The sequence below is a fragment of the Lagenorhynchus albirostris genome, chromosome 7, assembly GCF_949774975.1.
Source record: "Lagenorhynchus albirostris chromosome 7, mLagAlb1.1, whole genome shotgun sequence".
Classification (NCBI taxonomy): Eukaryota; Metazoa; Chordata; class Mammalia; order Artiodactyla; family Delphinidae; genus Lagenorhynchus; species Lagenorhynchus albirostris.
The window spans coordinates 84,041,124-84,053,238 of record NC_083101.1 but is presented as its reverse complement, the minus strand read 5'-3'; the positions used below and the strand labels follow the sequence as shown (position 1 = coordinate 84,053,238).

The following is a 12,115-nucleotide window of genomic DNA, read 5'->3' as shown; positions in this document are numbered from 1 at the left end:
GGTGATAGAAATATACACCTATGTATATACATAGGTGTTTTAGTTTGCTGTGGCTGTGTAACAAATGACCACAACCGGGTTGCTTAAAGCAAGCAAAATTCTGGGCTCCAGAAGTCTAAAATCAACATGTGAGCAGGGCTGCCCTCTTTCTGGAGGCTCTAGGGGAGAGTCTGTTCCTTGCCTCTTCCAGCTTCTGGTGGCTTCCCGTGTTCCTTGGCTTGTGGCTGCATCAGTCCAATCTCACCTCCATGATCACATCACCTCCTCCTCTTTGTATGTCTCTCCTCTTTGTGTCTCTTACATAAGGATACACGTGATGACATTTAGGGCCCACACAGATAATCCAGGATTATTTCCACATCACAAGACCCTTAATCACAATTGCAAAGATCATTTTCCCAAATAATGTATATTCACAGGTTCAAGGGATTTAAGGCAAATATCTTTTTATGGGAAGGGGGAGCATTTTTGGCCTACCACACACAGATTAGTATTTACACACATATAATATTTCTTGTCTCTGTCAGCTGAGAGGGCCTAAGCAAACAACACCTGGTAGCAACAAGTATATTCATTGCCCAAACTTCGGTTTCTAATACCCTTATCCAGTAGAATTAACGGGCTCTTTGGAACCATGGCTGATTCTAGGACTGGGGTAGGATATATAAAAACCTGGGACATATTGTAGCACCAGAAAGTAAGGAGGTTCTTAAAAACAACAACAACAAGACATTTATGGGAGTATTTAAAAGTGGCAAAGGAGACAACTGAAAGAGTTCTCAATGGCCAAAGCTGGAAAAATTTGAGCAAGAAAATAAAGTAATATTGAATTATAACCCAAAGTATAAAATAACTATCCATGAGTTCATATTGATATAAATAAATGATTGAGTAAATTAATAAGCAGGGACAAATCTCCTATGAAGAAAAATTACAAATAATTTGTGTAGATACTACACCCTAAAGGAGGAGAATGTGACGACTCATCCCTTACGTGTGGGCTGTGCAGAGTGACTTCTTTCCAAAGAGTGCAGTAGCAGTATGGAAAAGGGGAAAAAGAGGGTCGTTCTACGCTGGAGAAACCTGACAAATACTGCTTCGACTAGGTGACGAGGCCAGCACCAATGATTACAACTCACGATGATCGTCCAGACTGCTGAGATGATGTGATGAAAATGACACTTCCCCTCTGTAGTCTTCTTCCCAGAACCCAGAACCCTCGTTATCATGATAAAAAACATCAGGCAAATTCAAATTGAGGGGCGTTCTACAAAAACACTTCACCAGTACTCCTCAAAACGTCAAGGTCTTCGAAAGCAAGGAAAGTCTGAGAAGCTGTCACAGCCAGGAGGCGCCTAAGGAGGCATGACAATTAGATGTAGTGTCTTAGATGAGATCCTGGAACAGAAAATGAACGTTAGGGAAAAACTAAAGAAATCTGAATAGAATATGGGCTTAAGTTAATAATAATGCATCAATATTGGCTCACTAATTGTCACAAATGTACCACACCAATGTAAAATGTCACTAAATAGAAGTCGTGTGTGCAGAGGTCGGGGGTAATATATTGGTACTCTTCATACTATATGCTCAATTTTTTCTGTAAATCTAAAACTGTCCCAAAATAAAGCCTGTTGATAATAATAATATCGCCATAGCTATTTTACTATCTTCAGAGTCAGATTTGTTTTGTTTCTGTTTTACAGTGTAAAGAGCTGAGCTTCCTAAGCAGCCCACCCCAATGAGCAGAAGTATTATACCTGTAGGTGGGTTCTGGAGTGAGGTGCAGATCCCACCTCCCTCAGTGATCTTTGAAGATGTGATGAGTTTCACTTTAGTTGCCTTGTGGGCATAATAACAACATGTCTCGTAATTTCATGGAGGTAATAATAATATTGTACCTTTTCCCCTAGAATTGCTGTGAGGTTTAAATGAGATAGTAAGATAGTATCTTGGTGGTAAAGTCCATGAGGCAAGGGATCTTCTCTTTTATGACACATCAGTGTATCCTTCACCCTTATTCTGCCTGGTACAGGGCTTGGTTAAGCTTTCTGTAAAGATCCAGGTAGAAAACATCTTAAGCTTTGAGACCTATAGCATCTCTGCTGTTGCAGCATATAAGCAGACTTAGGCAATATGTAAATGAATTGGTGTGGTAAAGTTCCAATTAAACTTTATTTATGGATGCTGAGATTTAAATTTCATATATAGTTTTCATGTGCCACAAAATATTACTCTTCCCAATCATTTCAAAATATATAGCCATTCTTAGGCAGGAACTGAAGCTCACTCCAGACCCCGTGCATGTCTACTTCTACACATCAAAGTCAGCTAGCCAGAAAGTTAAGCTCTTTAAACTGCCACAGAAGAAAAAGAACTGAACAGATTATGAAGAAACTGAAATAGTAATGAGGATAGTATTTTTAAAGATTCTAAATCCAGACAGTGATCTGGACTTAGCCTACAGGCCATAGCTTGTTGATTCCTGGTCTAGTACAAGGTTAGTATTCACTAAAAGTGAATGTTTATAAAATCATGCAATCTAGATTGATAATTTCAATTGTATATTTGCATTGACCTTTTTAAAAACACCAAAACAATACCTTCCTATCTACAGACCCTAAATCTCGCAATGACACACCTTTGCACCCTTAACCTTCTAAAGGGTTGACAACATGGAAAATAAGAAAAAATTATTTTGCCTTTTCTTTGGTTTCTTTCCTAATTATGAGGTTTGGGGAATAAGACATGAAGTAAAAAATTATTTAGTGAGTTCACTTTTTAACTACATCCTTCATGAAACTAACTGTTTCAACCAACTTGGTTTTAACTGAGACTTTTTTTTAAATTAATTAATTTATTAGTTTATTTATTTTTGGCTGCACTGGGTCTTCGTTGCTGCTCAGGCTTTCTCTAGTTGCGGCGAGCGGGGGCTACTCTTCGTGGCGGTGCGCGTGCTTCTCACTGAGGTGGCCTCTCGTTGCAGAGCACGGACTCTAGAGCGCAGGCTCAGTAGTTGTGGCTCACGGGCTTAGTTGCTTCGCGGCATGTGGTATCTTCCCGGACCAGGGCTCGAACCCGTGTGCCCTGCATTGGCAGGCGGATTTTTAACCACTGCACCACCAGGGAAGTTCCTCAGCTTTGTTTTAGAGAAGTTTCTCTGGAGACTGTGGTCTAAAACCACAGAGAGAAAACAGCTGCTGCTATGTGGAAATGTTATGTAAGTCTTTTTGATAGCATGGTTAGTTTGTTTTTTCCTAAGTTCACAATGGGAACATTCTGAGTTTGGAGGGAGCCACTGTGTTACCTTATTGCTAATACCCTGCACAGAAATGTTGAAAACCCATAGGTATGCTTTTACAGAACCATGGGTATGATCCTAAAGTCACAAAGTGGTTTTTCTACAATCAATCTGGAGAAAAATAAAGAAGTAGTGGCATTTAAAAATATTCCCAAACTCTGGTTCAAAGTCTTACATTTGATGAAGCTTCCTAGAAAATAAATTCTATGTGAAGCAGGACTGCTTTCAATGAACAAAAATTCTGGGAGGTTGTTGGAATTGCTTTTTAAAATCCACTTGAGGGACTTCCCTGGTGGCGCAGTGGTTAAGAATCTGCCTGCCAAGGCAGGGGACACGGGTTCGAGCCCTGGTCCGGGAAGATCCCACATGCTGCGGAGTGACTAAACCTGTGCGCCACAAGTACTGAGCCTGTGCTCTAGAGCACGCGAGCCACAACTGCTGAGCCCATGTGCCTAGAGCCCGTGCTCCACAGCAAGAGAAGCCACAGCAATGAGAAGCCCGCACACCGCAACGAAGAGTAGCCCCCACTTGCCGCAACTAGAGAAAGCTCGGGCGCAGCAACAAAGACCTAACGCAGCCAAACATAAATAAAGTTAAATTTAAAAAAAAATCCACTTGATTCCTAGCTTCTGGAGTCAGGCACTGGGCCTTCCTTGTCTTTTTGGTTGTATCTCCACTGTACCTAGCGACCACCTTCCAAATTGTATGTGCTGCATTGTGGAAGTGAATTACAATTTCTTATTCATTTGATATAGCTGTTGGAGTGGAACCAAGAGAGGAGCCTGAGTCAAGTAACACTTGGAAAAAAGGTTTGTTAACCTACAGTACATCATTTTTCAGAGGGCTCATTCTGATATGCTGGCATGCATACCTCTATGTGATGACTTGGATCCAAAAAGTACAAATTGCCTAAGTCTTTATAATTTTCAGGAGAGGAGAATGTGTGTCTTTTAGGAGCACATCGCACTAGAGAGTAGGTCCATAAAGAGACTTAATGGTACATTGTCTTCTGGAAGCCCTTTACACATGCAATCATGGATCAAAGAAGACTTCTGTAAACTGAAGTTCTAGGCAAATGTAATTAACAAAATTACTCTAATTACCCAATGAAATGATTTATTTAAAATTGCTTAGTGAAGTGATTTAGAAGTAAGAATGAAATGGCAGGACAAATCATTAAATTAAAAAAATAGTTTACCTGTAAGCTGAGGTCAGAGAAAAAAGTTATATTTTTTCAAATACATTTTGTTCATATATTTGATTTTGGAACCATGTAAATGTTTCCACATAATCATAATATAAAATTAAGTGTAAAAATTAAAATATAAACAAATAAACTAAAAAAGAGATCCAGTTATTAGTATTAACTACAGACAGAGACATTATTCCAAATGTCTTTAAAATATAGTAATTTGATTGCACATACCTAAAGTATATACCCTAGGGACAGAAAGAACTATTAACATAATCCTAAACTGTTTTCAATAGTCATATTGTTGGAGGTTGTTGTAGACATGCAGAAGTGCTGCCCAGATTCTCCTTGAGAGCAGGGAGTATGGTCAGTGGCCAGCCTTGGGCTATCAACTCCTTCGGGGTTAACCTCAAGTTCAGAGCCGCCCTGCCTGGTGCATGCCCTTCCTGGTGCAGCCCACATCTGGTGACCAAGCAGGACAGGAATATAAAGTTCTGGCAAGTTCAGTCCAATATGAGACATATGTGATGGGCATTATCCATCCCATATTTCCTGTGGATTAGCCAAGGTTTGGAAGGACTTGATCACATCATGTCACATTGATCTGGCTTCGGACCAATTCTGTTTCCTCCCCCCTTCCTTTCTCATGTTGTATCCTAAACTCCATCTCAGTATCTGCTTCCAGAAAACCCAACCTGTGACAGAGGTAGCATTAGTACAGTTGGCCCTTAGTATCTACAGGTTTTGCATTCGTGGATTCAACTGCAGTTAGTTGAATCTGCAGATGCAAACCCTGCGGTTATGGAGGACCAACTGTATTCATTGTACTACGTCATTTTATATAAGGGATATAAGTATCTGTGGATTTTGGCATCCATGGGGGCTCCTGGAACCAATCCAATCCCTCAGGGATACCGAGGGATGACTGTACTATTGTTCTGAGACCTTTCATCAGAAAATCTACAAACAACAAATGCTGGAGAGGGTGTGGAGAAAAGGGAACCCTCTTGCACTGTTGGTAGGAATGTAAATTGATACAGCCACTATGGAGAACAGTATGGAGGTTCCTTAAAAAACTAAATATAGAATTACCATATGATCCAGCAATCGCACTACTGGGCATATACCCAGAGAAAACCATAATTCAAAAAGACACATGCACCCCAATGTTCATTGAAGCACTGTTTACAATAGCCATGTCACGGAAGCAACCTAAATGCCCATCGACAGATGAATGGATAAAGAAGATGTGGTACATATATACAATGGAGTATTACTCAGCCATAAAAAGGAACGAAATTGGGTCATTTTTTGAGACGTGGAGAGATCTAGAGACTGTCATACAGAGTGAAGTAAGTCAGAAAAAGAAAAACAAATATCGTATATTAACGCATATATGTGGAATCTAGAAAAATGGTACAGATGAACCAGTTTGCAGGGCAGAAATAGAGACATAGATGTAGAGAACAAACATATGGACACCAAGGGGGGAAAGCAGTGGGGGGGTGGTGGTGGTGGTGGGATGAATTGGGCGATTGGGATTGACATGTATACACTGATGTGTATAAAATGGATGACTAATAAGGGCCTGCTGTATAAAATAATAAATAAAATTCAAAAATTCAAAAAAAACATAATTTTCTTTGATGAAGAATTTTTAAATTTATTGTAATCTAATTTGTCTATTTTCACTTTTTTTTTGCTTTTAGTGTAAAACTGTTATTTTTTAAAATTGATCGATTTATTTTGTTAATATTCTGTTAAGGAATACTCTGCACCTGTATTCATGTGTGAAACTGGACTGTTATTTGCCTTTCTCGTATTTTCCCTTCCTGGTTTTGTATCAAAATTATACCAGCCTCATAGAATGAGTTGAATAGTGAAAAAAGAATAAAGAAAGGAAAACACTAACTTGAAAAGATATATGCAACCCTATGCATATATCTTTGCAGTATTATTTACAATAGCCAAGATATAGAAACCTAATTGTCTGTTGATAGATGAAAGGATAAAGAAGATATTGGTGTATATATACAATAGAATATTATTCAGCCATAAGAAAAGAAACCTTGCCATTTGCAAGAACGTGGATGGACCTGGAGTTTATTATGCTAAGTGAAATAAGTCAGATAGAGAAAGACAATTACCATATGATTTCATATATATGTGGAATCCAAAAAACAAAACAAACAATACAAAACCAGACTCATAGAGAACAAACATCTGGCTCAGTGGTTGCCAGATGGGAGGGTGTTGGGGGGCAGCCGAAACAAATGAAAAGGATTAAGAGGTACAAACTTTGAGTTATAAAAATATTAAATCACAGAGACGCAATGTACAGCACAGGGAATATATTCAATAACATTGTATTAAGTTTGTATGGTCTCAGATGGTAATTAGACATCGATTTGACCATTTCAAAATGTATGTAAATATCAAATCACTATGATGTACACTTGAAACTAATATGATATTGTATGTCAATTACACTTCAATAAAAAATACTCATACATAAAGACAACGTTAGGAAGATGAGGGCAGTAATAAGTGTCAACTGGGAAAAATGAAGAGGGATATATACCTATTACAAGGAGAAAAAAACATAAGAAGGAAGTGCAGCAGTACTGACACTTGATTTGAAGTTTTCTGTCATATTTGACTTCCTTCCTCTTTTCTGTGTTCTATTTTCTTTATTCTCTCAAGAGAATCTTCTCTTATATTTGTCCTAGTTGTTCTCCATTTGACCATACAGATCAATTCTCTTGCCTTTCTCCATGTTCCTGGAGGCTGCCTCTAGGGATCGTGTCACCCAGGCTGCTTTATAGACTGACTTCTGGTTAGGTTTTGCCAGGGTTGCAAGGAGGAAGTAGAGGTCAGGGTATTAATTCCACCATTTCTTCCCTCCTGGGGCACTGTTGTTTTGACAGTGGCAACTTTCCTCCACGGTTCTAGCTCTTGTACCACAGCCCTTCCTCCCTAGTTCTGCTCTCCCTAAGCTTTAATGACAGTATTTCCTTCCCTTGTCCCCTTCAGCCCTAGGCATGGTAATGGATTCCCACTGTTGCAAGCGCTAGATGCCCCCAATTTCTCTTGCGTGGTCCTTTCATGAAGGGACTCTTTAAATAATCCCTTCATTAAAGCCTCCTCAGTTAAAATATCTGGACCTAATTTCCTGCCAGTACCTGAATGAATACAGCTTACCTTAGTTACATACTATTTTCAACACTATAATTTTCTTCGGTAGTGTAATTTACACTACTCAGAGTTGGAGCTGAATAAATTATTTAAGTCAACAAATAATTTTTGAGCACTTACTATGTGCCAGGCACTGTGCCAATATCAGCTTATACAGTGGTGACTGAGACAGATAAGGTCTCCGCCCGCATGGAACATACAGTCTACTGGGGGAGTTAGACAATACAAGATCCTTTAAGTTGCAAATGATAGAAAAGCTGAACCCAAACTGACTCATGCAAAAAGGGGAATTTATTGGCTCATTAAAAAAAAAAAAAATCCAGAAATTGGGCTTGCTACTGTGAATTAAAAAAAAATATCACCTGCGGTGTCAGTGAACAAAGGATGTTGCAGCTATCAAGCCATTACATTACAGCCGCCCCAACGGTGAGCCCTGAGGGAACTCAGGATATGAATGGAATGGCATCTAGCAGTCAGCTGCTGCCGCCATCCCCCCCACCCCACCCTACAGCGCACCCTGAGGAGACTCAGGATGAGAAACCACAGGGAGTTTGAAAAACAATAGATACGTGTATAACTGAATCTCTTACCTGTACACCTGAAATAACACAACGTTGTTAATCAACTATGCTCCAATATAAAATAAAAATTAAAAAAAACCCCAACCAACTCAAGTAGGCCATTAGTAAAACAAGAAAAAAAGAAAAAGGAAAAGAAAGCACAGGATACTGGTGCCAGATCGCTGAGGTGCACGTCAAAGGAATGATTTCACTGAGCCCAGACTCTTGCATCTTCCCATACACAGAAAAGCGCTAAATTCCTTAACTTGAGATGTCTGGTTTTCTTTAATTCACGGTAACCTTTTATTTATTTATTTATTTATTTTGATGTGGACCATTTTTAAAGTCTTTATTGAATTTGATATTGCTTCTGTTTTTTTTTTTTGTTTTTTTTTTTTACGTTTTGGTTTTTTGGCTGTGAGGCATGTGGGATCTTAGCTCCCTGACCAGGGATCAAACCTGAACCCCCTGCATTGGCAGGCAAAGTCTTAACCACTGCACCACCAGGAAAGTCCCCCAACAGTAAACTTTTGATGTTCTGACTACCTGGTCTTTGTTGCAAAAACTCCTGTGTATCCTTGCTCCTCCTTTACCTCTTCGGAGAAGTCTCTCAGAGACTCTATGAGATGCTGTGTGCTGGGCTTAAGTCTTCAGTTTTGTCCACGGAATAAAACATAATTCTCAAATTTTAGATTGTGTATTTTTTCAGTTGACACTATCTATGAAGTTTTATCTAGGACCTCAAGCAATGTCACCAAAACCTATTTCTCTTACACCCCTGGTTCTGCTTTTCGTGTGTGGGCTCAGTCCTTAAACTAGTTCTCCCCTCAGTGCAGCAAATGTGTTACAACTGAGAGTCCTAGAATATATTTCATTGCTTCTCATTGGCTGATTGGGAACATGATGCTCTGATTGGCTCAGCAGGAGCCTCCTAGCCACTATTATTATTATTATTATTAGCTGCAAAAAGCTTTATTATTTCCATTTGGTCCAGGGCTTGGGTTAGGGCTCCAGGGTGGTTCAAAAGCAGCCTAGTGGCTGCAGAGAGAGAGGCTTCAGGCAGAAGCCCTGACACCAGAGGGGCTCCTCAAAGGCTGCTGGGCTCCAGAGGTTCCTAGTCGTGCTTGAGGGTGAACCTTTCGAAGAGATACACGTCCAGCCCAGACTCGGGGCCCCCAGCCTGTGGAGGTTAGTCGGGTAGTTGCCATCTTCTTGATGAGTTTCACCTGCTCCTGTAGGAAGTGGCTCTCCAGGAAGTCACAGAGATGGGGCTCTACTCAGGCAGAACCCAACACATGTAGATCCAAAAGGGCCTGGGTCAGGTTTTTCTCCATGAGCACGGTGGCTTCCGTAGCTGCCTGGGTTTTACCCCACTCATCTTGGGACGGCTTCTGCAGGTCCTGGAAGAGGGTGAGGCCACTGCTGCTGTTGCATCTTCAAGAGGCACTCAGCACCCTTGGGATTCTCCTCCGCCAATTTGTGGGAAAAGTGGCCCACGACCTGCAGAGACACATCGTAGCCAAGGTCAAAATAGAAGCCCAGAGAGAGTTAGTATAAGCAGATAGGGTAGGGGGTCCCCAGAGAAAGAACCAATCATGGCTTTCTTGACATAAATAAGCCATTTCTGGCCTAAACCATTTTGTGATCTTAGCCTGGACACAATGCTAGCCCTTGAACAGATTTCAGTAATTAATAATCTTAAGAGAGCAAAAGAATGCATAAACAAATGACTATTTTCAAGTAAGAGAAGTAACAATAGCAAAGATAATACACCAGTTGTAAAAACTCCCAGTTCTCTTTCAATGGTAAAGATTAACCTGAAGCTCTCAACCACCAGATCAACTGGAACCTAAGGGAGGATGATGTTAACCTTTTCTGGACCCCTGTGACTTCCATCAACTAAAGCTTGGAGTCTTTTGACCACCCAAGTCCCTTCATGAAAATGCATGTACCCTTAGCTTCCTCAATTTTACTGTTTAGGGAGACACTGCTCTGGGAAAGATCCCCAGTGTTCTCCTTACTTGCTGCAAGTAATAAATCCTTCCTTTTCTTGATCTTTGGTTTGGTTGTGTCAACTGAAAAAAAATGGCACAATCTAAAAGTTGAGAATTTCAGCAGACTTTCTGAGGACTTAAGACCAGAAGACAGCCTCCCAGATAGCTCTGTGGGACTGCTCCAAAGAGGTAAGGGAGGAACCAGGATACAAAAGAGTTTTTGCAACAAAACCCAGGTAGTTGGAACATCAAAAGATTACTGTTAATTAAAAAAAAAAAACAGACATCTTGGGTTACTTTAGTACTTTTTTATGTATGGGAAGATGCAAGAGTCTGGGCTCTTTGAAATCATTCCTTAACTGTCTAGGGCCTCCATACTGAATCAGATGCACAGTCGGGGCAGCTGCAGTGGCTGAGGGATTGATGGCTGCAACATCCTTTGTTTACTGATACAGCGGGTGACGTTCTTCCACAGTTGTATCTTTTAACTCGACACCCACCAAGAGGCAAACCCAGTTTTTCGGGTAACAGTAGGTGTAGGAGGCCCGCAGATGCACGTAGACCGGGCGGTTGATGACAGCCTCTATCTCCGTGGAATAATTTTGACAAATCTGGGAGCTCATGGTTGATTGGTATTAAGGAGCTAAGCTCAGAAAATGATGTTGGCTGGTCCCCAAGACCGAGGAGAGCTGAGTGGTTGGTCCAAAGGTTGCAAGTGATAAATAGGTTGGAGGGTGGATGGGGGCTGGAAGAAGGGGCGTCTCTGGGTCTGTTCTGTCCAAACACTATTGAAGCAAGAGACACATCCACTAGACTGCGGAGCACACTGCTTCCTGGCCATTATTAGAACGAGGAGTGGACTCTACTTTTGAGGCCTAATAGCTGTCAATAGAGAAGTGGCTTTCCTAGAGGAAAACTGCAGTACTGTTTCCAGAAGAAAGAAGCCCCCCAAACATTAGATGCTCATGAACAAAGATAAACAATGATATATCCTGATAATTAAACTAAAGCTGATCAATATTGTTAGGCAAAATGCTTTAGTGGCAGCCTAATGAGCAAAGCCTCATGGGTGTTAACCTGCATTCGATTTGCACTGCACCTGTAGGGGTCAGTTCTCCTGCTTGTGGACAGCATCCCACTACTAATTCTGCCTCAGGGCTTTCTTGGCAGAATTTCTTTGGGAGCTTGCTCTGCCAGGTACAGGGTAAACTGGAAGTATTCACCAGGGGCAACCGTTAACCAAAAACGGAGAGAAGTTGGTGGATAAAGGCCCCAGACTCCAACCATTTTAGAGAACAATTCTGACGCACATTCTACATGATGTAGCAGAGGGCTCCTAGGGGGAGGGAGCCCCAGTAGTCCATAACCGTACCCAGTCAATAAGTGGGTCCTTTATTGGATTTTCCTCCTTCCTTGTCTCATTCTTCTCCTCTCTCTCTCTAAGGAATCCCTTCTTAAGTCCTAATCTCAGTCTCTGCCCAGGAGATATCAAAGTGAAACCCAGCTGAGACCCAAAGGCTGGACAGAGCTACCCATGCAGAGAGCAAGGGGAAAACTGTGGTTTTGAAAAGGAGAGTAGAACTCCCCCATCAAATAGGAAAAACAGGTTAATTTTAGGCCACAGGGGAGAGCAATGAAAGATAAAAATGAAAGCGCATTTAATGAAGGTAAAACTGAATTGTTTCTACTGTTTTATATTAAGAAGCATTCTTAGAATGATTTCCATATTAATAAGCATAATTAATTTTGTAATGTGTATAATTATTAAAGTTGATTAGCTTTGTTCCCCCCGTGTACTGCAAATATTTTGAAAGCAGGAGTTTCTTGAAGCTGGTATCTCTAAATTAAATTAAACTCAGCAAATTTGCATTGA

The 12,115-nt window shown here is 40.7% G+C and overlaps 1 pseudogene; it reads right to left on the bottom strand.

Annotated features, from left to right (window-relative positions):
* Window positions 1-9,566: 9,566 nt before the first annotated feature.
* Window positions 9,567-10,918, bottom strand: LOC132522660 (ferritin light chain-like; annotated as a pseudogene).
* Window positions 10,919-12,115: the final 1,197 nt, after the last annotated feature.